General features: G+C 36.1%; 1 long non-coding RNA gene across 1 annotated transcript; it reads left to right on the top strand.

The window, feature by feature from the left end:
- The first annotated feature begins 746 nt into the window (after positions 1 to 746).
- On the top strand, positions 747 to 20,385 carry LOC119000317 (uncharacterized). The gene is made up of 3 exons (XR_005069292.1): positions 747 to 829; positions 20,294 to 20,299; positions 20,375 to 20,385. It is a non-coding gene; the product is annotated as an uncharacterized LOC119000317 (long non-coding RNA).
- The last annotated feature ends 3,175 nt before the right edge of the window (positions 20,386 to 23,560 follow it).

The following is a 23,560-nucleotide window of genomic DNA, read 5'->3' on the forward strand; positions in this document are numbered from 1 at the left end:
CAGTCTCTTCTATGTAGCTAAGCTTCTGTTACTAGCTTGTTTGTTAGTTTAGTGTATTCATCAGATTCCACATATAAGTGAGATCATGTGGTTTTTTTCCTTTCACTGATTGGCTTAATTCATTTAGCATAATTTTCTCCAGATTCATCTGTGCTGTTGCAAAATGTAAGAGTTTCTTCTTTTTGACTGCTTCACAGTATTCTGTTGTGTAGATATACCACAGATTTTTTGTACACTCATCCACTGATGGGCACTTAGGCTATTTCCAAATTTTGGTTATTGTAAATAGCACTGCTATGTACACACAGGGATGCATATATTCTTTGCATTGGTGTTTTGGGATCTTTGGGGTATCCAGAAGTAGGATTGTTGGGCCAAAAGGGAGTTCCATCTTTAATTTTTTAAGTATACTCCATTTGTTTTCCACAGTGGCTGTGCCAGTCTGCATTCCCACCAATAGTGCATTAGGGCTGCCTTCTCTCCACATACTCACCAATACTTATTGTCTGTTGATTTATTGATGGCAGCAATTCTGACAAGTGTGATATCTCATTGAGGTTTTATTTTGCATTTATCTGATGATTAATGGTGTTGAGTGTTTTTTCACGTGTCTATAGGCCCTCTGTAGGTCCTGTTTGGAAAAGTGTCCATTCAAACATTTTGCCCATTTCTTAATTGAACTATTTGTCTTTCTGGCATCAGACTGTATTAGCTTTAAGTATATTTTGGAGATTAAACCCATCGGATGTATCATTGGCAAAAATGTTCTCCCATATAGTGGGTTCCTTATTCATCTTGCTGATGGTTTATTTAGCTGTACAAAAGCTTTGTAATTTGATGTAGTCCTGTTTGTTTATTTTCTGCTTCGTTTCCAGTGCCTTAAGAGATATATCATCACAAACATTTTTATGTCGAACATCTGAGATTTTACTTCCCATATTTTCTCCTAGAATTTTTATGGTTTCCTGACTTACATTTAAGCATTTTATTCATTTTGAGTTTATTTTTGTGTATGGCATAATCAAACATACTTTTATATTGATGTATGCCATTACATAGATTGAAGTATTTCAAGGGGCTAAACCTAGACCCAAACCTATGGTATAACTCTACAAGAAAATGGTTGTATTCAAAGCAAAACAAAGAAAATTTTATTTCCTGTACTCCAGTGAATTCTTAGCAGACTTTATTAGGCCAGAGGCGTTAAGAAGGTACATCTGAGTATTTTCATGCATTCACAGGTCTTTCCGGAGCAGGCAGGCTCCTCTGTTTTGTTTACCACCTAGCCAAATAGTCCATTTGGGTGCATAACTGCTGCACTCTGTATCTTGCCTTGAAGAAAACCCCACAGTAGGTTGAAGACCACCTGGACTTCTTATACCTCTATCACTATTTGGAAATTCAGTTTGGATTTTCCAGACTGGGATCAAGATAGAACAAATTAGGACAACACAAAACAATATCAACAAAATGTTCAGATAGATGATAGATAGATAGATAGATAGATAGACAGATGATACATACATAGATATATGATAGATAAAACATAATGTATATTATTGTTTTGCCCCAGCTTATGAATATGATCACATAATTCTGAAATATTTATGCCGTTGATTTTTCTGCCATCAAAGATCACATTGATAACAATTAGATAATAAAAATAGAAATAATCTTCTGCCCATACAGTTTCATGTGGTTAGTTTGCTTCTCCACCTCCCTCAGGACCAGGGTGTTAACGCAGACTGATACGTGTCCCTTTGAGGAAACTCAGCTACCATGGGGAGCACGGAGGCAAAGGGCCAGTGGTCTGCTGAGCTCCACCAGTACTGGCTTCTAAAGGCCATTTGTTACGTTTCTAAGAATTTTTGCAAGTTGGTTATGAAATGCATTATTAAAAAAATAAATTGTGTAAACTCAGAGTTAAGTGAATTATATTACAAATACCAAACTTATCCCTTCCTATGTTACTAACTATTATTTGCTTTGTTTGGGAGAGTCCTAATGTATGTCATGTTTGTGTGCCACTGTGCGCGACCTCTGATTTGACATTCAGCAACATCATGTTGCTGGCTTAGAGTTGATCACGTCAGGAATATTTACACCTCAAAAAGCGGCACATACCCCTGGTCAGGCTTCCCTATCCTGACCTCACTCACCAGTATATCTTCGCACAGAAGAAATGCAAGGATGCACTTTTCATGACAGCTGCGCAGGTGTCTTCATTTCTCACCACATGTGCTCTGTCCTGAGTAAAGAAATACACTGGCTGTCTTAGTGAGAGGTCAATGTAAATTTTAATTTTTATATTTAATTTTCATTGTTTTAAAATACCATGTAATTAAAGTACTATGTAATGCACAAATACATTCCCCTTATTTAAAATAACAAATAATTACAAATGTTCAGAAAAAAAATCCCTTCTAACTTTTCCTCTCCTATCAAAGGCCACTTCCATCCTCATAGATAACCAATTAATAGTTTGGTAGGAATTTTTCCATATTTTTTCAACACACACATTTTGTGAAAGAAAAACTAAAAGACTTACTCAAATTTATTGTTTTAAAACATGTATTAAATTTATATTTACTTTATATTCCAAATAGGTGGTTTAGGTCCACAGCAAGTTTAAGAGATAAAAAGATATCAGCAGGGAGGGGGAGGGGGAGGGGGGAATGAGGGACAAGGTACAGGAAATGAGAAGCATAAATGGTAGGTACAAAGTAGACAGGGAGAGGTAAAAATAGTATAGGAAATGGAGAAGCCAGAGACTTTATTTGTATAACCCATGGACATGAACTAAGGGGAAGATGTGGGTGGGAGGGGGTGCAGGGCAGAGGGGAAAAAGGGGGAGAAATGGGACAACTGTAATAACATAATCAATAAAATATATTTTTAAAAGATAATAAAATGTATTCAAAAGGAACTAATCCAGTGTGAATGATCATTATCTTTCTGTGTATACGTGTTTCCAAATGTTTTTAGTTTCAGCTTTACTAAAATCTTCACCATGAGCTAAGTGAAATAATGATACCTTTGGTTTCATTGGTAAATTGTTCTACTTTTAATTAAGACCAACTATTTGATACTGTTTTTGTACTAAGAATGATGTTGTTAATTGAGAGCTTGTTTAAATGGTCTGTTTTATATAATGACATTGTTCAAAGACTTTATTGAAGTCATCGTATAAACGTTAATTCATACTGACTAGGTTTCCTGGAAAAATGGAATATAAAATAAGCAGCACAAATGCACAGACAATGACAGAATTTTGATAACTTGACAACATTTAATAGATTCATCCTGGAGCTAATTAGTTCTCCCTAAATTAAAATCTCTGCTTGGTCTCAGAGCTCCTGTCGGGCAGACAGTTTTTGGCACGGTGAATCAGACATTCCAGATCTGCTGGTGATGATAAAATGACGTTCAGGCCTGAAAGATCACTTACATTATTCCACTTGTATACATTATGTATAACGCACTTAAGAAATACAATATGCAGTGAAAAAATACCCTACAGAATAAACATACTGGCAGTGAAAAGCACTAATACAGAAATTTAAAGCACATCTTGTAAAATGTGTGCTACTTTGCAGGGAGTGTAAATTAGCATTAGAATGTGAAAACTATTCATCACGTGTCAAGATTTTTAGGCGTATAGACAATATTATCTCAAATGCTTTTTCTGTAAAGTTATTACAAAATTATTAAAGTCACTATTAAAATAATTTTTTAAGTTTGTTCCAATTAAAAATGGTAAGATCATAATCTTGATTACTATCCCTCTAAGTCCTACAATTAAGAGATCGCTGACTAAGCTGTGCAATTCTGAAAGAGTAAGTATTGGCGAGAATGTACCATAGCCAAAAGCCAGCGACTAACCCCTGCACCCATCAGGGCATAAAGTACCCGAAACCACTTGCGAAACTTGTGATCCACTACTGCCTACAGATAGACCATGGTATTATTTCACCTGTGCAAACCCCACTTTGTCACTGTACGGCAGACACGATGAAGAAAATGTTGCCACCAACAAAAATGCTCCCAGTCAGACTAAAATTTGAAGCCCTTCTGCCAATTAATCAGGGAAATATGTCAAGTTTGAAATTCCTTTGATTACATGAATTGTCATTCTTTTTTTTCTCAATTAACTGCACTAATGGGAGAAGACTCTAAGAGTACATCTTATGATTTGGTGAACAGAGCAAGAAATTTAGGGCCAGAGGACCAAGTCAATTTCTCAGTAGTAGTGTTGTTGAAACTACAATTTTACCTCTAAAACATCAGCTACACTTTTGTCTAATGTGTATGTGATATAAATAAGAGGAAAAAACTGTGTACCTGCATTTGAGTGGTACCCTGATCTTCTCATCAAGAAAAGTTTTCTGATAATGCTCATTGAAAAGAACATTTTAGCCAAAGAACTCAATATGTCCATATGTAAGATTCTTATTCATACTTTTAAACATTTTCACAAATAACATCTATATGCAATACTGATAATGATGATATTTAAATGTAAAAGTTATGGCATGAGTCCATAATTACTAAAATAAAGAACCAAGAATAAATCTGACATATAACATATGGTTTATCCCTAAATTTGGAAACTGAATGCTCATATAAATTGAAATTGATTTTTGTCCAAGTTTTAAACCTGATTAGACTAAATTCATAGCCTGAAATATTTGAAATAGTCCATTAAGTTATCTTATAAACAGGGTTTTTGTATGCCAAATAAATACACTTGTATTAGGTATCTCTGCGAAAACATTAAGGTTTATTTTTAATGTAATATGGACCACACAATATCAATCCAGGGTTTTTCTGAATGCCTTCAAATTACCTTGCTGCAGTGGCTCTCTTACTGGGCTCCACTCTGAAGACCACCCAGAAGGTCCATCTGGTCCGAATATAATCATCACCATCCTGCTAGTATGAGTTTCGTGGTCTACAACTTACTCTAAATGCGTTCATTCACAAAGTGATTCAATATGTTGCTTTTTCATTTAAGTAGAAAATAAATTATTAGTGTGTCAGCTAGAACTTCATTATTCTGCATGACTATATCCCAGTTTCAATTGCCATCCAATATTCCTTACAAACAGTCATGGCCAGTATGACCATGATAGATCCATGATATCAATCTCAGTATTTTTATTTCAAGAAAACAGAAGCACATGCTATTGTTGTGAACATGAGTTCTGTAGAATGCACTGGCCTGTATGTGTTCTAACAAATTAGGTACTCTACTAAGATGAACAGATGGAACATAGGGAGATGATGATGACAGATTCGGTAGATAGACGATAGATACATAGATAGATGATAGACAGATAGATAGATGATAGATAGATAGATAGATAGATAGATAGATAGATAGATAGATAAAAATTAATGAAAGATGAACATGAAGCCAGGCTTCTGATTACGAATTTAATCTAGTTTCCTGGATGAACTTAATCTAGCTTCCTACTGAAGATTTTCTATGCTTTTGACTAAACCCCCCACCTAGAGTCACACTGCCTTAGTGTTCCCAGATTCTTAAGAAAAATGGTTAAATGAAAACCAGGTCTAAGATCATACGTGAGCTACATACCTCTGAGGATACTGACCAAAGCTTGAAAAATATTGGGTGTTCCTGGAACAGTTGATCATGAATAGCTGGGTTCTCCCAAAATATTCTTTAAGAACACTTATTAGGACATGGGCTTTGAAACTACAAGTGTATTTTAAACCTCTTAATATAAATTTTGAATAATATAAAAGAGACAAAAATTCTTATTTTTGACTATAAGGAGCCAAATTCAGAGTAGAGGAATATAAAACATTTTTGGAAATTTTTGAGTCAGAAGAAGGTTAGAAAGAACCTGGTGTCATTCTGTCTTGTACAGATGAGGGAATTAAGTCTCTGAGACAGTTAACGGCTTGGTTCATTGAAGAACCCTGCCCTTCCAGCCCCTGTGGCAGCACGTAATTAGAGACACGCTGTGCGCATAGGCTTTTTCATTCTCCTTGGCTTACACGTGGTTAAAATGCAATCTGTGGTTTATCATTAACTTGTAAATAAGTAGTTTTAAGATGAATGGTCAAGAAACTAATAGGCCTGTTTTAATAAGTGTTCTTAAATCTCAAGATATTATGAATGCTTAAAAACATATTATAATATTTAGAGGGAAATTCCTTAAGAAGTCCCTAAAATAACTTCTATGAAATATTTGTATTTACATCTACTTCCAAAATTTTCTGCTACTTATATTTTAAAATACTTTAAAAGTCAATCCTGTTTAGCAATAGTAGCTGCTAGACACAGAATGCTACCGTGGCTTTGACAGTTATGAGCTCATGAGGAACATGTGTGATCTCATTTGATTCTTATAACCCACCATGCCAAGGACGGTTTTTCCCGTTTTATACACCAGGAATCTGCTTAAGTTAAACAAAAAAGGTCAAAGGCATGTTGGCGAAGAATGGTATGCGTATAAGACATCTAAAATGAGTACGTTACTGAGCTTTTAGTCCTGAATTAGCTTTGAGTTAAAAAAACTATAAAATGTGTTCTAATGCACAACATGTATTATTTTCAACAATGCTCAGAGTTTTATAATAGAAAATAAAAACCTCATTTGTGCAGACTTTTTTCTAGCAGGAAGATATGTACTTTGAGAAACTGTGTTTATGCTAGATTGCATAACATTATGGTCAGCGTCATTAGATTAGTTCATTTTTAAGATCTCTGTAAAACCAGGGACACAGCACACTAGTGAATAATCAAAGACATTAATTTTAACACACAGTTTAATATCATGGATCCTTAGTAATTGACAATTAATGGAGTCTTTCAACTTTGTAAATTATAAAGTTTTCCATTTCAGAAAATGAAGTTTTAGACACTGTGACATTTCATTTAATTCCTCACTAAATGAATTTTATGTGAGCCTATGAAGACCATATTTTATATTCCCACTCAAAACAAAATTAGTTTTTAGAATATTAAGCCCACTAATAATGCTATTAACATTGCTATTTTAAAAAAGAAACTCATAAAAAAGACCACTGTTATCTAAAGGCCATGGCCAAAACAGCGATATGTTTTTTCTTTAAAAAAAAAGTTTTGTTCTGCTCAAACCTGGGAATAATTAAAGCACGAAGATATTAAACTAACACGCATAGCAGAAACCAAGGAACAACGTGTGGTGTGAGGAAGCAAGAGGCAAAGCAATCTCTGAATCTCAGTGGGATCACGTGACCCCCGAAGACCATTTAAGTTTGAAATGCACGTTCCCCGGCGTGAATGTCTAAGGAGCATCCAGGTGATGCCCGTGCCAATGGACCACCTCACACTCTTAGCAGCAAGGATGCAGCAACAGCTGACATAGTAATGTATGTAGATCAGTTATGGGTTAAAAAGTTAATAAGGATTTTTCCCACAAAACCTAGGAAAGAAAGAAGACTCTAAAGAAGAAAAATTTGAAAATAAAAGTCCTGTAGTCTTCAAATTCTGAATTCATAATTCATATTTGGGGCTTTGTCTTCCCATTATTTTTGTTTGGATATAATTGACAAATAGATACAGAATTTTACATCTAACTTTGTTACTTAAAAACTATGGTCATTTTCCCATGTAATTAATTTTTTCTGAGATATCTTAGACACAACATTCTGCCATGTAGTTATACCATAACTCATTAGTCTAGTTTTCCCACTGTGAAATATTTAGATGCTTTCCAGTATCTTATTAGTTTAAGTATTATGTAGATAAATAATTTTCCACATTTCTGATTATTTTCTTATGATAGGTTTCCCAGAAGTTAGATTATTTCTTTAAATCATATGAATACTTTAACATTCGATTCAAGTTGCATACTGTGTATCTGTTTCAGCATTACTACTTTTCAAATTATTTTTCCAATTTTATAAATGGAAACTAGTGTGCTTTATTTAGTTTTTTTATTACTGATGTACTTCTAAGCATCTCCATTACTACTGCATAGAAACCTTTGCAGGTTTCTATGCCCATCCACATTTTTCCCCATTGATCTCAATGATTTTTTTAAAATATTTTTCAAGTACAGTTTACATTCAAAATTATTTTGTATTAGTTCCAGATGTATAGCATAGTGGCTAGACAATCACATACGTTACAAAGTCTTCCCCTGATGCTTCCATTACCCAGCTACACCATGAGTATTTAATAGTGTTACCGACGACATTTGCTATGCAGTACTTAACATCCCCATGACTACCGATGAATCCCTAAAGTTCCTTTTGTACTAAAGACATGTGCCCTGCAAACATTTTGTATCTTTTAGTCTTTTTAATGCTATCTTTTTGTCATGTAGGAAGTTCTCCTTTTCTTGCATTATTTTACACATAGAAGGTCATTGCCACTTCTAAGCTTATTTTCTCTTAGATTATTGTGGGTTTTAATTATTTGGGTTTTAAATACTGAATCAAACTGTGATTTATCTTTGTATTATTAGGAACCAATTAATTAATTAATTTCCTAGCACTTTTTTGAGTGATGAATGTCTGTCTTATTGATTTTGATGGTTTTTGCAAAGGGGGGGAAATGGTGACATCTGTAATAGTGTCAACAATAAAAATAAAGTTAAAAATAACTTAGAACAACAGATGTTCTCCTTGGGCTTTCTAATCTCTTTCACAATACACTTAAGAATTATTGAGATAATAAAATACATTTAATTATGTCTATAAGATCTTGGGGGTCATTTATTTCTGTTCAAACTTTTACTTAGGTGTTCATAACTTAAAAAAAAATGCTCATTCTTCCAAATTACTAGACTTACTGTACCAAAATTGAAAATGCTCCGTCAGGATTCTGTCCAGGAATATTTAAATGTCACAATGGTTTTCTATTGCTGTGTAATTTATCATCACCAACTTAGCAGCTCACCGTTCTGAAGGTCAGAAGTCCAGCCCACTGTGGCTGGGCTGTCTACTCAGGCTGAAGTCAAGGTGACGGCAGGGTGCTTTTTCTGCTGGCCCTAGAGATCCCTTTCCAAGCTCATTTCTCTTCTTGGCAGAATCAGTTTCTTGCGGCTGTCTCACTGAAGTCCTCACACTCCAGCTGTCTGCCTGCCTGCCACAAAGGTGTAAGTTAATCTAGGGAAAACGGAATACAATATTTACACTTCCAATAAATTATTTAAATATTTTTTATGTATACAAGATAATATATATGTATATAATTCTTATAAATTTTTGCACAGGTCTTATATATTATGTGTCCTGCAGAGATGTACTCTTTTTACATGTTCGATCTGTATGGAGATGTTTTCTTCTGAGTTATCCTTTACACAGGGCACAGAAGTAGTTTCCGTGTCTATCCTGGTCTTCCTAACTGAACCCTCTGCATTCTCCTATTTGCTTTAGTTAGTCAGCTTGAGTTCCCGAGGATTAATCAAAACATCTTCAAATAATGATTTATTTCCAGTACCAAAATATCACACCTTCTTAGTGATAGAATTCCTTCTTCTTTTCTTTAAAACTAATTTCAGTTGCAAAGCCTTTATATTTCATAATTAAATATGGCTATTGTTTCATGCAGTTATTCTTAGCCATAGTTTTAAAAATAACATTCTAGGGTTACATTTATATAGTTTTTCTTTTGTTTTGTTTTGATTTTTAATCAAAATGATCATTAAAATTCTCTCAACTTTTGAACCCCTATTAAAATGGTCAACAGTGTGGTGATTGCAGGGGAAATGGGGTATAAGGGGGACAAATGGCCGTGGGAAAAATACAATAAAAAAAGAAATGTTCATAGAGGATTCCTCTAACATTATTGTTGTGTTTTCATATTAATGTGTTAATACTATAAATCAATTTACATTCAAAATATTATATATAGTTGATATACAATAAAATGGATAGTATAGTTGTATAGCTGATGTGTTTCAACAAATGCATATACAATTATACCCACTATACAATAAAAGTTAGTATTCAATCTTTTCACTGTCACCAACAGCACCAGGAAAACACTGATCGACTCTGAAATGTCGCGAAGATGGCCTTTCACTGTTGCCTCTTCTGTGAACGTCCTCTTCTTACCAGCACAACACTGACAAGAGTCATCTACGTTGTTCTGTGCATCAGGATGCCAGCCCTTTCAATATGGAGGATTATTCCACAATCTGTTTATTAACTCCCTTGTTGATAGACACCGAGATTATTCCCAGTAGGGCTATTTTGCATAATACTGCTGTGCACATTCTTCTACAAGACCTTTTGGGACAAATACTAGCATTTCTCTCGGGTAAACACCCAGGAGTGAAATTGCATGGTCACAGGGTAAAACGTATGTTTCACTTTATACGAAATGGATAAACCTTTCAAGAGTAATTACACAAATTCATTCTGCCTGAGCAATGTTCGAAAGTTCCAGTTGCTCCACATCCTAAACAGCACTTGGAATTACTGACTCTCAATGTATTTTCAGGACCATTTCCCTTAATGTCATATGCTTAATAAACTTTATCAGTAGACTGATGGTGACATTTAACAATTGAGGCCCATCAAATTAAGCAGACTATAAACTATTCTGGTGAAAAGAGTTCTCCTGAATTTCATTTTCATTTCAGTGACTTGTGAGATATAGTTAGAATAGAATCTTAGAATTATTTTGAAGTATATTTTATTGATTATGCTGTTACAGTTGTCCCAATTTTCCCTTTGCCCCCCTCTGTCTGGTACTCCTTTTCCCTCCAGCGATCCCCCCACTTAGTTCATGCCACAGGTTGTGCATATTTCTTTGGCTTCTCTCTTTCCTATACTATTCTTAGCCTCTCCTTGTCTATTTTGTTCCTCCTAATCATGCTTCTTGTTCCCTACACATTTCCCCCTTTCTCTTCATTCTCTTTCTTTCCCCATTCCCCCTCCCAGCTGATAATCCTCCAAATGATTCCCATACATATGAGTCTGTTTCTGTTCTGGTTGTTTGCTTAGTTTGTTTTTGTTTTTATTTTTATTTTTTAGATCCAGTTGTTGATAGTTATGAGCTGGTTATCATTTTAATATTTGTAGTTTTTATCTTCTTCTGAAGTCAGTCCCTTTAACATTTCCTGTAATAAAGGCTTGGTGATGATGAACTCCTTTAGCTTTACTTCGTCTGAAAAGCACTTCATCTGCCCTTCCATTCTAGATGGTAGCTTTGCAGGATAGAGTCATCTTGACCATATAAAATGCCGATGGAACTTTCTAAGACTTAAACTCAAGTCAACTGTGTTATCAGTCACCAGTATAGAAAATGCTACTATTTATCCTGTTATAGAAGCCAGGGCATTTTTATGACATCTCTGAACATGGGTTCACTTTAGTTCTGATAGCTCAGCTCACAGTTTCCTAAGGAAATCCCCTTTTTTCCCTCTCTCAAAGTATATTGCTACAATGAGAGTAGCTTGAATTTAATACCTTTATACTGACATCATCTGACATCATCCTACGGTGTTATTTTGCTAATTTTGCCATGATAAACTTTCATCTTGCTTCCCAGCCATCTTCAGTGATCCAGAATATAGCTCGGACTGTTGCCCAGACATGTGGTAGGCAAGGCTGATTTAAACCTTCATAAAATCCAGTTGCAAGTAATTCACTAAAAGCTTCCTCCTGCCCAAAAGACCATTGTAGTATGTCTTTCTTGACATCGACAGATTTACTCATGCGCTTGAAGAGAGTGAATCACTTCTGTAATCTCACCCTTTCCCCCAATCAGGTGAATAGTCCAAGTAGGTATGGAAAGAGACTTTCAATTTGGTCTAAGGAAAATATGTTCTAAAACATATTAAGCGTAAGAAAAAATAAAATAAATGTTGATTAGCATTCAACAAGGCTGGTGCTTAATTAATGATGTACTTGAAATTTTTCCTAAGCCATAGTTATATGTTGCTGTTTAGGATTATAACTATAACAATAAAGGACATTGACATTTGTTCCTTCATTTAGCCAACCATTCCTAGAGAAATAGTGCATAAGGAAGTAATCCTCGTCATTCAAATTTCCTATGGATGAAGCTTCAGGATACTCGTAGTCATCCTGACATTAAACTGTGCTCAGCAAATTAGTTTCACTTACTGGCAGCCATGAATATGTGAAGTTCTGAAGGCTATTAAAATTGATTACAGCTATCTCAGGATCCATGTAGGGTAGAGATAAATATGTTAGATAATTCGGCTCAGTGTTATTAGAAATTGTAACACAATCTAATAAATAGTAATAAGCAGCAGAATGAAATAAATAGTAAATGTATTACAAATATCAAGTATTCCAGAAGTTGATTATGTAACATTTGATCAAATAACTCTGTTCAGCTCACCCTTGCCTCTACCAAAAATTCTCTGCTGAATGGGGACAGGTGGGGTGGGAGCAGTGGGAGGAGAATGGAAACGACTGCACTTGAACAACAAAAAATAAATAAAGTTCTCTGCTGAAAGGTAAAAAAAAAAGGGGGAGGGCTGGTATTGTCACCATGAAGAACTGCAAGTAGGATTCGAGCTCAGAAGCCTTGTGTGTCTTTCCAGGACCTTAGTTCAACAGTAATCAACCAGTCTTCTGCATTTCCCTGATTCACCTGTCATACCCAGCAACTCACATATATCACACGTGATGATTTATTGTTCTCTAAAGACTTGTCTCAGTTTGTTTGCTCTACTACTGATATTTTCCTAAAGTGTAAACAATTATGAATTAAACATGAGAATGCATGAGCGAGCAGTAAGTGAAATTAAACATTAATTCTGAGGCTGAAGGGGTCAGATGTTTTCACAGAAGAAAAGTACTAACATCACTATGTGAAAGATGAGTAGATTTTTTTACCTGCTAGGAGCAATCATTGAAAGAAGAATGGAAAAGAATCTCAGAAAGTTAGGTATTTTGGCAAGATGAAGAATGAATGAAGATAATTGGATTGGAAATTGGTAAGGCAAACTTTACAGTGGTAAAGATAGAAGTGGATTTTAAGTATATAAAAAACAAATTATACCCAAAGCGGAGGAAATTATTCTTACATTGTCAAGAAATAATTATATCCAAGGAAGACAATTTTCATCTTGATACTTGACGTTTATAGATTGGGAGGAAAAAAAGCACAGTGAAGGCGGAAAACCCTTTTAAACAGTGAGCCAAAATAGCCATGTACTTGTATGATAATGGCATATATGTGTCACTTAAAAAAGAAACCATTGGAAAGAACAGAGACATTTGCTCCTCCAAGGAAGGAAGCGAAAGCAGATACAGATGAAGAAGAAAAGAAGTAGGAAGGGGAGAAAGAACCACCACAGGTGTAACCTTCATCACACTGAATCAAACTCACTGTGTTTGATTCAAACGCATCAAACCAATGCGTTTCTCGTTGCAGAGGAAAGTAATAGACGTCAAAACTTTGTAATAGACGACCCCCGGCTCAATCTTATTCTACCTCTAGCACCTGACCCCTCGCAAGTTCCTCAGCATATGTTTGTGAAATGGATCAACGGAGGTAAAATGATTCTTGTCATAGGATTTCACTGTTTTTGAGAATGAGGAAAATGGGCTTCCTTAGGAATGGGGGAGTTGGCAGTTAGTTGGAAGAGCATTTGAAAACACCTGCTGAAAGGAACGTAATGATTTTTAAAGTAATGAGGCATGATGAGGATAACAGTCACTTGCAGTATGGCCAGCATGTTTTTCATTGTTTTTAATTCAACAACGCAGTTTTGAGCGCAGATGTAGTAAAACCAGACAGCACACGTTACCAAAAATTGTCGACATCATCACAGTGGCGCGTCCTGAATGTCTGCCTTTAGAGGCTTCCATGTGGCAGATGACAGGGCTGCTCTCGGCTTCTTGGCTAACAATGAAGGAAATGAAAATCAGAAGTAGGCTTTGGACTTGGAGGATAGAATAGTACTAGGAGTCAGAATTAAGATTTTAAAAAGCAGGGTTACTAGGTTTATGGGCACGGGATAGATGTTAAGAACTACTTTTCTTGTAATCCTTCATTTTCAAGGAAGAGAAACTTTAACATTCAAAGCTGTGGAGCGAGATGAAGCAAAGACAATTTCAATCAAGGTTTCGTATATGCCAGTAGGTGACAAATAATATGGAGGGACTTTGGTTGCACAGAAACGACAGGACTCTGAGCCAGTGCACTGAGAAGGTCATCTGCGTGGATGATGAAACTAATAATAGGCCTGAAGTAGAAACCTCCCACACGTGGGCCCGTGGAGTGCGTTTCTCAGGCACCCGTGGAACAGGCACTTTCTACCTACAACAGAAGAGGTGATTGGTTTCATAATGATCACTAGCAAAATAAATGAATTTTTACTTTCGAATCATATTGATTAAGTCTCAAGGTTTCTGTTTCTTTGATACTCACCATGATTTACTTTTTATGTTGTTTCAAAAATCATATCTAGTTTTAGTGTCTTTCAATCTTTTCTATTAATTAATTGAAATATGTTTGAAGAAGGTATAAACATTTTTTAAAAACTGACCCATACTTTTCATGAAATTACCTATTATTATAAAAATAGGACAACAGCTCTAACATGAAATATGTGGATTAATTGGATAGAGAGTGTTGAAGGAGTTTCAACAATTAAAGAAGTATTTGAACATTTGAAAAAATAAGATTAATAAGAATAAGTAAAACCAAAGTATGAAACATAAAGATAATATTGCTTATAAAATAAGAGTAAATACAGATAATTGTAATGATATCAAACTGACTTAAAAAATAAAAGAATCATCTTTTGTGCATTGATTGCCCTATTCAGCTGGGTCAAATGTCAACCAGCAAAACCCAAAATATAGCTTTTTTTTAGTTGCTATGTGTTGTGTAGGCTGTTTTGGGTTGTGTCTTTCTACTGGGATTCTAGCCTACTAAAGAATGGTTGGTAGCCTGGTCTAGCCTCACTCTGGTCAAATAAAAGTAATGATTAGTGAAATGTCCATTTTGATTTTCCTGGGTTTGTCAGTGTCATGTCCGGGCACGGAGTTCTGTAAGTTTATTTTGTTTGGTCTTCGTTTGGTTTCTTTATCTGTAGATTTGTCAAATTTGGAATGTTGTCAGTCATTATTTCTCAAACAGGATGCAAAGTTTTCAGCTTTGCATTCTTTTCCTGTCACTTGGGGACTCCAATGATTCAAATCTTAGGTGCCCTTATTGTCCTAGAAGTCCCTTAGGTTCCGTTTGTTTTTGTTGTTGCCTTTTTTCCCTGTGTTGCTTATATTTCTATTAATCTATCTTTAATCTTACTGATCCTTTCCTGTCATTTTCACTCTTGTATATAGCCCATTTCATTAGATTTTTATTTTGATTATATAGAAAATTTTTATTTGAATTTATATAACTTCTATTTTTACTGAGGTTGTCTGTTTTTATTTTTAAACTGTATATATAATTACTATTTGAAATATTTTATGATGTCTTCTTTAAAACTCTGTCCAATTCTAACATTTGTATCATTTGGTGTTAAATTCTATTGATTCGTCTTTTCTCATTTGAGATTTTCATAGTTTTTGGTATGTTGAGTAACTCTGGACTTTATCTTGGACAACTTGAGTATTACGTAATAAGATTAAGGTTTCTGTATTTATGTTTTATTTAAGCTGGTGGTCAACCTGTTTAGGTTCCAAACGCATGTTCTAGCTCACTTTTGTGGTATGTTGATCAAACATCAATTTAATCTATAAATCCTCTACAATGATCTTTCTGGACCCCCCAACTTGTATGTCACTCAGGTGACGGGACGATGCCCACCCTCTCCTCAGTATGAGCTTAGGAGAGGGAGGGATACCGCCACCTCACTACCACAGGGGGACAGTGGAATTCAGAGATCCCTGCACATGTCCATGGAAAAAAGGCACCTGCTCATGAGGAACGGCAGACATGGAGAGCAGAGTACCATCCACAGGCTTCACCAGGTGAGTGTGCCTCCCCTCCCTGGAGTGGAGGGGATGTGGGAGTTCTCCGCCAAAATCTCTGCACAGCTGCTGCCTCACTGCTGCAGGGGAGAGTAGAAGGCTGGGTTTTTAGCTCAGACTCGATGCTGCAGAACTCATTGGGGTAGCAAATGAACATGGCTTTGACATGAGGTTCACCTTGAGAGCAGGCTAGTATGGATAAAAGATTTCTGTCCTGAAGATTGACGTTCCCCATAGCACCTTGGCTACAGGTAGATAGATAGGTGACAGAGATGGACAGATAGATGATATAAGGATGGATGGATGGATGGGTGGGCAATACATGGATGGATACAGATAGATAATAGATAGATAGATGACAGATAAATAGGTGATAGAAGAATCCAAAATGAAAGTGAATTGCTCTTGATGATAAGGGGAAGGGTTACTGACAGGACTCACTGCATTACACATCTACTATATGGTCTAATTAAAGAAAGCCAAAGGTTCTTTATAACGAAAACTCTCTGTCCCTTGTGTAATACAGTGTCTGAGTTATTATCATTATCTTGACAATTTAACTTTAAAGAGGGTTATTTTTTTAAAAAGTAACCTTTTTCTACCTAATATCACCTAATAAAGTAAAACATTCTTTAGCAATTAAATGATAAGTTTGTTTAATCTGTTTGGTCTAATTGATGTGAGAGTGGGAGCAAGAGGATGGAGCTTGAACATTATCCAGGTGCAATTAATGAGCCTCATCGCTGCAGTGTGTGGGTCAGTGGAGAAAGTCAAGAAGGCGAAAGTCAGAAGGAGGTCATGAAACAGAGAGGTTTTCACTAAACAAAAGTGTTTCATTAGTATTTAGCCTCAGCATTTTGACTAGGACCATGAAGGCACCTTGACTAGAGAGTCGTGAAGATTGAATAAGTGATGAAAAAGGTGACAGACACTAGCTGTATCTAAAAATCTATACACTTCTTTCCCCATAGTAGTAAAGGTATTAGCCTGAGAAATACATATTCAGAAGAAAGAACATATCTCAAGCCCTTCATCTAGGTGTGGCCGTATGACTTAGACGCCCTGGGATCTAGGCGGAAGTCACGGTCTCACCTTCCGGGTAGTGTCATTAGAGGACATAGTACACCAGAGTACACCCTTTCAACATTTGCTCTCTTTGCTGGTATATAATGAATCCTGAAGATTAGTACAGTAACCTAGGAAGTAATAAAGTACCACCAGATACAGGGAACTTGGGCTCCTTTTGACTTCGTAGAATGGAGCTGTCAGAAAGTTGCTTGGAATTTTATGAGACAGCAATTAAGTTATATCATGTTTAATTTATTCCTTTTGGATTCCTGCTCACTACCAAATTTAAATCCTAACTTATGCAGAAGAAAACAAAGCATGGTGAAGTATGACATTTTTTACAGCTTTATTCTAACCTGTCTGTATTATAGTAATTGCTAAGTCAATAGTTGTCAAATTATTTTATAAAAAGTCATAGAGGAAAATAATGAAAAATATTTTGCAGTTATTTGGCAGCAAAGAATTTCTACCCATTACTTAATTAAGTATTTAATTGCACCTTTCCAAAAACCCAGGAACTTTGGGTACTTCTTTACAGTAAAGAGAGCATAACCAATTGAAATCTGATATAACTATATTCTAGTTAAAATGTTCATATCATAAACTCTAATAAACATCTTACTTTGAAAGTCATTTTATTGTAAAGTTGAAGTTTTGAGTGTTAAGTATTATAATGACATGGTAAAGCTTCGATCGGTTCTATTTCTAATCATCAGTGTAAAAAGTTAACATTAAAGGTATAGTTTGGAATAAAGCATCTATCTCAAGGGCTCATACCAAAAAAAAATTATGCTATAAATTTTTTTCTCATTTTCCTCAAAATATATATTATGACCCTACTTAAACTCTTCTATTTAGGAAAGAAATATGAAGGTTTATCCCGAAAAAGTTCAGCCATTGTTAACAGAATGAGAACAGTTTGCACAACATCGATGTGACCTGGCAGCCAAGGAGAGTGGACTGCAATGCACATGCATGAACAAGGATGACTGCACTGTCCTAGTCACTGGGGGCAGTAGACATTGTTGAGTGAGCATGTATACTGTGTGGCCATCACATTCAAAATGACTGAGAGAGTAGAGCAACAAATCTGCATCAAACTTTGTGTTAAGCTTGAACATTCCTCTGTGGAAGCTATTCAGATGGTTCAGAAGGGTACAGCCATGGGAAANAGTTGAAGTTTTGAGTGTTAAGTATTATAATGACATGGTAAAGCTTCGATCGGTTCTATTTCTAATCATCAGTGTAAAAAGTTAACATTAAAGGTATAGATTGGAATAAAGCATCTATCTCAAGGGCTCATACCAAAAAAAATTATGCTATAAATTTTTTCTCATTTTCCTCAAAATATTATTGTGACCCTACTTAAACTCTTCTATTTAGGAAAGGAATATGAAGGTTTATCCCGGAAAAGTTCAGCCATTGTTAACAGAATGAGAACAATTTGCACAACATCGATGTGACCTGGCAGCCAAGGAGAGTGGACTGCAACGCACATGCATGAACAAGGATGACTGCACTGTCCTAGTCACTGGGGGCAGTAGACATTGTTGAGTGAGCATGTATACTGTGTGGCCATCACGTTCAAAATGACTGAGAGAGTAGAGCAACAAATCTGCATCAAACTTTGTGTTAAGCTTGAACATTCCTCTGTGGAAGCTATTCAGATGGTTCAGAAGGGTACAGCTATGGGAAACTGGTGATTGGCAGGTTCATCATGACCATGCACCTGCTCATGCATCACGTCTCCTGCAGAGTTTTTTGGTGAAACATCAACTCACCCAGGTGACTCCATGCCCCCTACTCTCCAGATTTGGTGCCCAGAGACATCTAGCTTTTCCCAAAACTAAAATCACCTTTGAGAGGGAAGAGATTTCAGACCATCGATGAGAGTCAGGAAAATAAGACATGGCAGCTGATGGTGACTGGAACTGTGTGAGGTCCCAAAGTGTCTGCTTGGAGGGAGACTAGGACATCATTGCTCTGTGTACAGTGTTTCTTGTACCTTTTATCTTCTTCAATAAATGTCTCTGTTTTCCATATTACATAACTGGATAACTTCTTGGCAGACCCTGACTTCTAAATGATGAAAGTACATGTTGTTGTATACTGCCCTATATAAAAAGTACCCCAAAACTTAGTGGCTTAAAACAATAGTCACTTTATTTGCTCACATGTTTGTGGATCAGGAGTTTGGGAAGAAAGTGACTGATATCATTTGCTCCATCCCTTCACTCTGCACAGAGGTCCAAGAAGTTCACTCATTTTTCTAGCTTCCATGAGCTCCTACCTATGTCCTTCCCCACCATTTGCCAAGACTGGCCTTTCCCCACAAGAGGGTGTTCACATGCCCTTCTTACACGGCAGCTGGCTTCCAAGAGGGGACATAGAAACAAAGGTGACAAAGCAAATTTCAAGTGTGTTAAGGCCTAAGCTTGGAAGTTACACGGTGTCATTTTGGTGCAATCTACTGGTCAGAGTGCATCACTGGGTCTACCCAGGTTCAAGGGGAAGGAAAATATCCCCTTCTTCTCAAGGAGGGGAAAAGAATTTCAGGTCCATCATGACAATAAAAAATGCAATCCATTATGACAATAAGGCCACATTTCAGATACGAGGGTAGAAATACAAAGAAGCTGCACATATCCATAAATTGGAAATGAAAAAGGAAAAGAAACATTCAATATACTATTTTCTCAATTTCAGTTAATACTTAAAAAATTCTGCATGAATAATATGAAATTTCAAAAACCTGGAGGAATTGAATAAGCTGCCAGAAATATCTGATATAAATGATATATTTCTACCAAAATGTCTTTAAAAGTGGCAATGGTGAAAATGTTTATATATCTCTTTCAACTGAATTTTTCCCAGGTTTATTGTTATGATTGACACGTAGCCCTGTGTAACTTTCAGGTGTATAACACGGTTTTCTACACGGCAACGTGACTAGCGCAAGGAAGTTAGTTATCTAACACACCCGTCAACTGCTGGAGTTTATTGAACTCAGAGAAAAAAAGCCTTCAAGTAGTTTGCCCCGTTTCCTCACTCATACAATTGTTTATGTATTCATTTGTCCAACAAATCTTTATTTCTCGAGGGCCCATCATGTATCCTGGGATTGTGTTAGGCAAAGAAGCCATAACAGGGAAAAGACAAATATTGTTTTCTTTCCTTCAAGTACTTACACCTTAATGTAATAAATCAAGGGAAAAGATCATTCATCTGGAGCTTAGATAATGTAAAACAACAACAGTGTTTGTATAATCTGTTCATGAGGAATTTTATGTAAGAAAAGATGACTGTAACATAAAACAAGAAAATACCAATTCATGGGTGCATTCAGTTATCCAATCAAGAAGCATAATTTAAGGCTTAGTTATAGTCCCAGGTTCTCCTAAATCTTTAGACCAAGGCATAAGCCATGTCTTAGCAGACGCTCATGCCTCGCAGCACACAGGGCAGTCACATCTGCTCTGTAGCCCCACATGTCTACTCGTTGTTAAGCAGCCCATCCCCAGTTCCAAGAACACATGAGCCTCTTAAAACAACATTGAAAGTCTAGTGGCTTGCAAGTCAGCTGGCAGTATATCTGCATTTTTCAGCAGGCTTGAATATCGGGGAGAGCTTAGTGTTCACTCTGTAACTGACCTCCCTAAGCCAAGTTCAGAGTGGTGTGAGTTATCAAATCTGACAGTCTCTTGGCGAGTCTTTGAAGGCTCTCAGGCCAGGCTCCCTTCCAAGCTCAGCTGGGATCAATTAGGATAAATAATAGTTCTTGCAATAGCTAGTTCCTACCATGCTTTAGAAAAGTAATTAGTGTGCAATAACGCAATTTATGGCTTACCTGTACCGTGCTATCCATTCAAAAGAAAATAAGATCAAATTGAAAGGTTAAAATGCCCTGAATTGCAGAAAAATACAGTGGGAGGGGAGAGAAGAACCAAAAATAAGAGGTCAACATTTTGAAGACTCCTGACTCTCTAAATTTATCTAAGACATAGTTAAACATGTATTCAAAAATACCGTATTCCCCCCAAATCTGAATTCCTACCTCAAAAGCAATACTTTAAAAGTCTGGGTCAAATGCATTGTGTGCACACACACACATGCACGCACATACACTGAAGGCATGCAACCTAATCAAGGACTTTTGATTGCCCTCCGCAACCAGAGATGTGCTGGTTCACGGTGCGGATTTTTCCTTCTAAGACAAAAATTGAGTTCAGTGCAGGTTATTGTTGAATAACAAATGGAAAGCTCCCAGTGGAGGTCAGTGGTACAACAACAAAGAGTGATTTTCTGTAGTAAGAGTAGAGCTGCATTTAACAATGTTAATTTTCTGGCTTCCTATGAACCAACTTTTGTTTTTATTGGGTGTTGCTATTTACGTGGCCCGAAGGTAAGGCACTGCAACGAATTCATCACTGAAATTCAGACCTTGAGTCTTTGCCAGAAATGTTCTTTTTTGACCTTATTAGTTGCTAGTAGGTTTGCGAAACCATCACGGCACCTCATTAATGATTGCGTAGGTTTGACATTCTTCTGCTATAAACTGTAACTGCTTGTTTAAAACAATTGTAAGCAAAAACATGGCTGTATATTTACCTTATAAGTGCTTTCTGCTTCATTTGGGGTCTCCACTTTTCGAGCTTCACCTCCTTATATTTTTAACAAGACTGTTTTATTGCTTATAAGAATATTTAGGTTTTTGGCGAAGTGTTTCTTTTTTCATTCAAAGATAAAGAGTTACTTGAAGTCCTTTCTATAGAAATATTTTAAATAAGTTATCAAAATGAAGTTTATTTTGTCAGATTTTATTCATTGACTTAACGACTTTGTTGAGTTATGATAACAGTCAACATCATGACCATTGTAGAGAAAATGACTTCGGGGTGTGTACACATATGCAAACAGACCAGTGAACGCCACTGATGTTGGCTCCCAAAATCTGCTAGAGCACTCATTCGATAATGATCCTGCTAACTGAAAAGGTGCAGCGATGCTCAGACACACGCCCTTTGCTCTCTCAAAGCCACCTGTTAAGTCTAGGTAAGTGCTCTCGCCAGCTCAGCCTGGAAAATTCACGGAGTTTGTGAAGCCGAATGATATAGTGATGCCAAATGGGACTGAGTCCTTAAGAACTAGTAGTAGATGTTATTGTTGTGATGAGGGTCTAAACACAGTACTTTTGTAGAACATGGTTTAAGATGAGCATGACGGATGGTTTGGTTAAGTGATGCACAGAGCAGTGCATTGTTTTCCAGTGTAAAGAATCTGTGATGTGGCTTGTACGTGTGTGTGTACATTCTCTAGCATCCGCACCTTTGAAGATCAGAGGATTGCATGATATGTTCAAATTATTTTGCAAATGATTTTTTTGAATTACTGACTTCTAATTGAGCAGATAGTGAAAATACGTCAAAACTGGGGTAACATAAAAGGGAAAATAAAAAGCTTAGATTACATTCTGTTTAATTAAATGAATATCACAGCCTTAAAACATGCATTTACTATTTGAAATATGGGAGACATGATAGATACAAGGCTTGGTCTCTAGTAATATAGGTATGAAGAATTTCGATGAGAAAATATCAGTACCAGAGTAACAATGAAATAACAGTGCAATATGACTAAAAACCCCAAGTTATTGATACACCAGACAGTTATTAGAGCAAGAAGAAGGGAGAGCTGACTATGTACCGACATACCCAAGGAAGCTTTTATCGGAGAGCTCTGACTCACGCTTGGCAACATCTGATGTACATGTCCGGAGAAGGGAAGAGAACGCATAAATAAATCGAGCACTGAGACTGGGAACAGCAGGCAGGGGTGAAATGGTGGAGTGGTGAGCCAGGTCTCAGTCAAACTAATGCACAATCGAATAATCATCTTTAAATAATTAAGAAATGAATTTAGTTACTTTTTGTCCCAAATTTCACTTCTGCAAATATGATATTCATCAATTATGTGAGTTTGTTTATCTATATAATCCTCTTGTATTTACTTCACCAGAGATCAATTATACACTTAGGAAGAATTCCTTCAGTGACACGCGGTGTCTATTTCACACACATTTCCTAAAGGCAAACACCTGCAGAAACACACTGTGGGGTGAGGCTAAGTCCAGAATCTTGCTTTGGAAATACTTGCTTGTCTTTTTTGTCAGTTCATTTGTGATTTTTATAAATATAACATTACTTAAAAATTAGGCATATTTTTGTACCTTTTTCATGTTCACACATGTAGACTTGAACATTTTAAATTAATTCTCCAGTTTTTCTTTTATTTTTTGGAGGATCTTAGTATTTATCTTTCAAATGCATGTACAGTTTTATATAAATTAATTAATTGGATATTTGTTTCAAATATTGGTGTGGGAGGGTGACATTATAGTTTTACTGTTTGCATTAATATTTTAAAATATAACTTAAAGGAGTACAAAACCATGATCTTACATCTTTTGTAATTTAGTTTTAAATACTTAAGAAATATTCCCAGTCAGGGCACATGCCTGGGTTCAGGCCAGTTCCCAGCAGGGGACTCACGAGAGGTAACCATACAT

This window comes from Sturnira hondurensis, unplaced genomic scaffold (assembly GCF_014824575.4).
Source record: "Sturnira hondurensis isolate 20B ecotype Veracruz unplaced genomic scaffold, ASM1482457v3 Scaffold0015596, whole genome shotgun sequence".
Classification (NCBI taxonomy): domain Eukaryota; kingdom Metazoa; phylum Chordata; class Mammalia; order Chiroptera; family Phyllostomidae; genus Sturnira; species Sturnira hondurensis.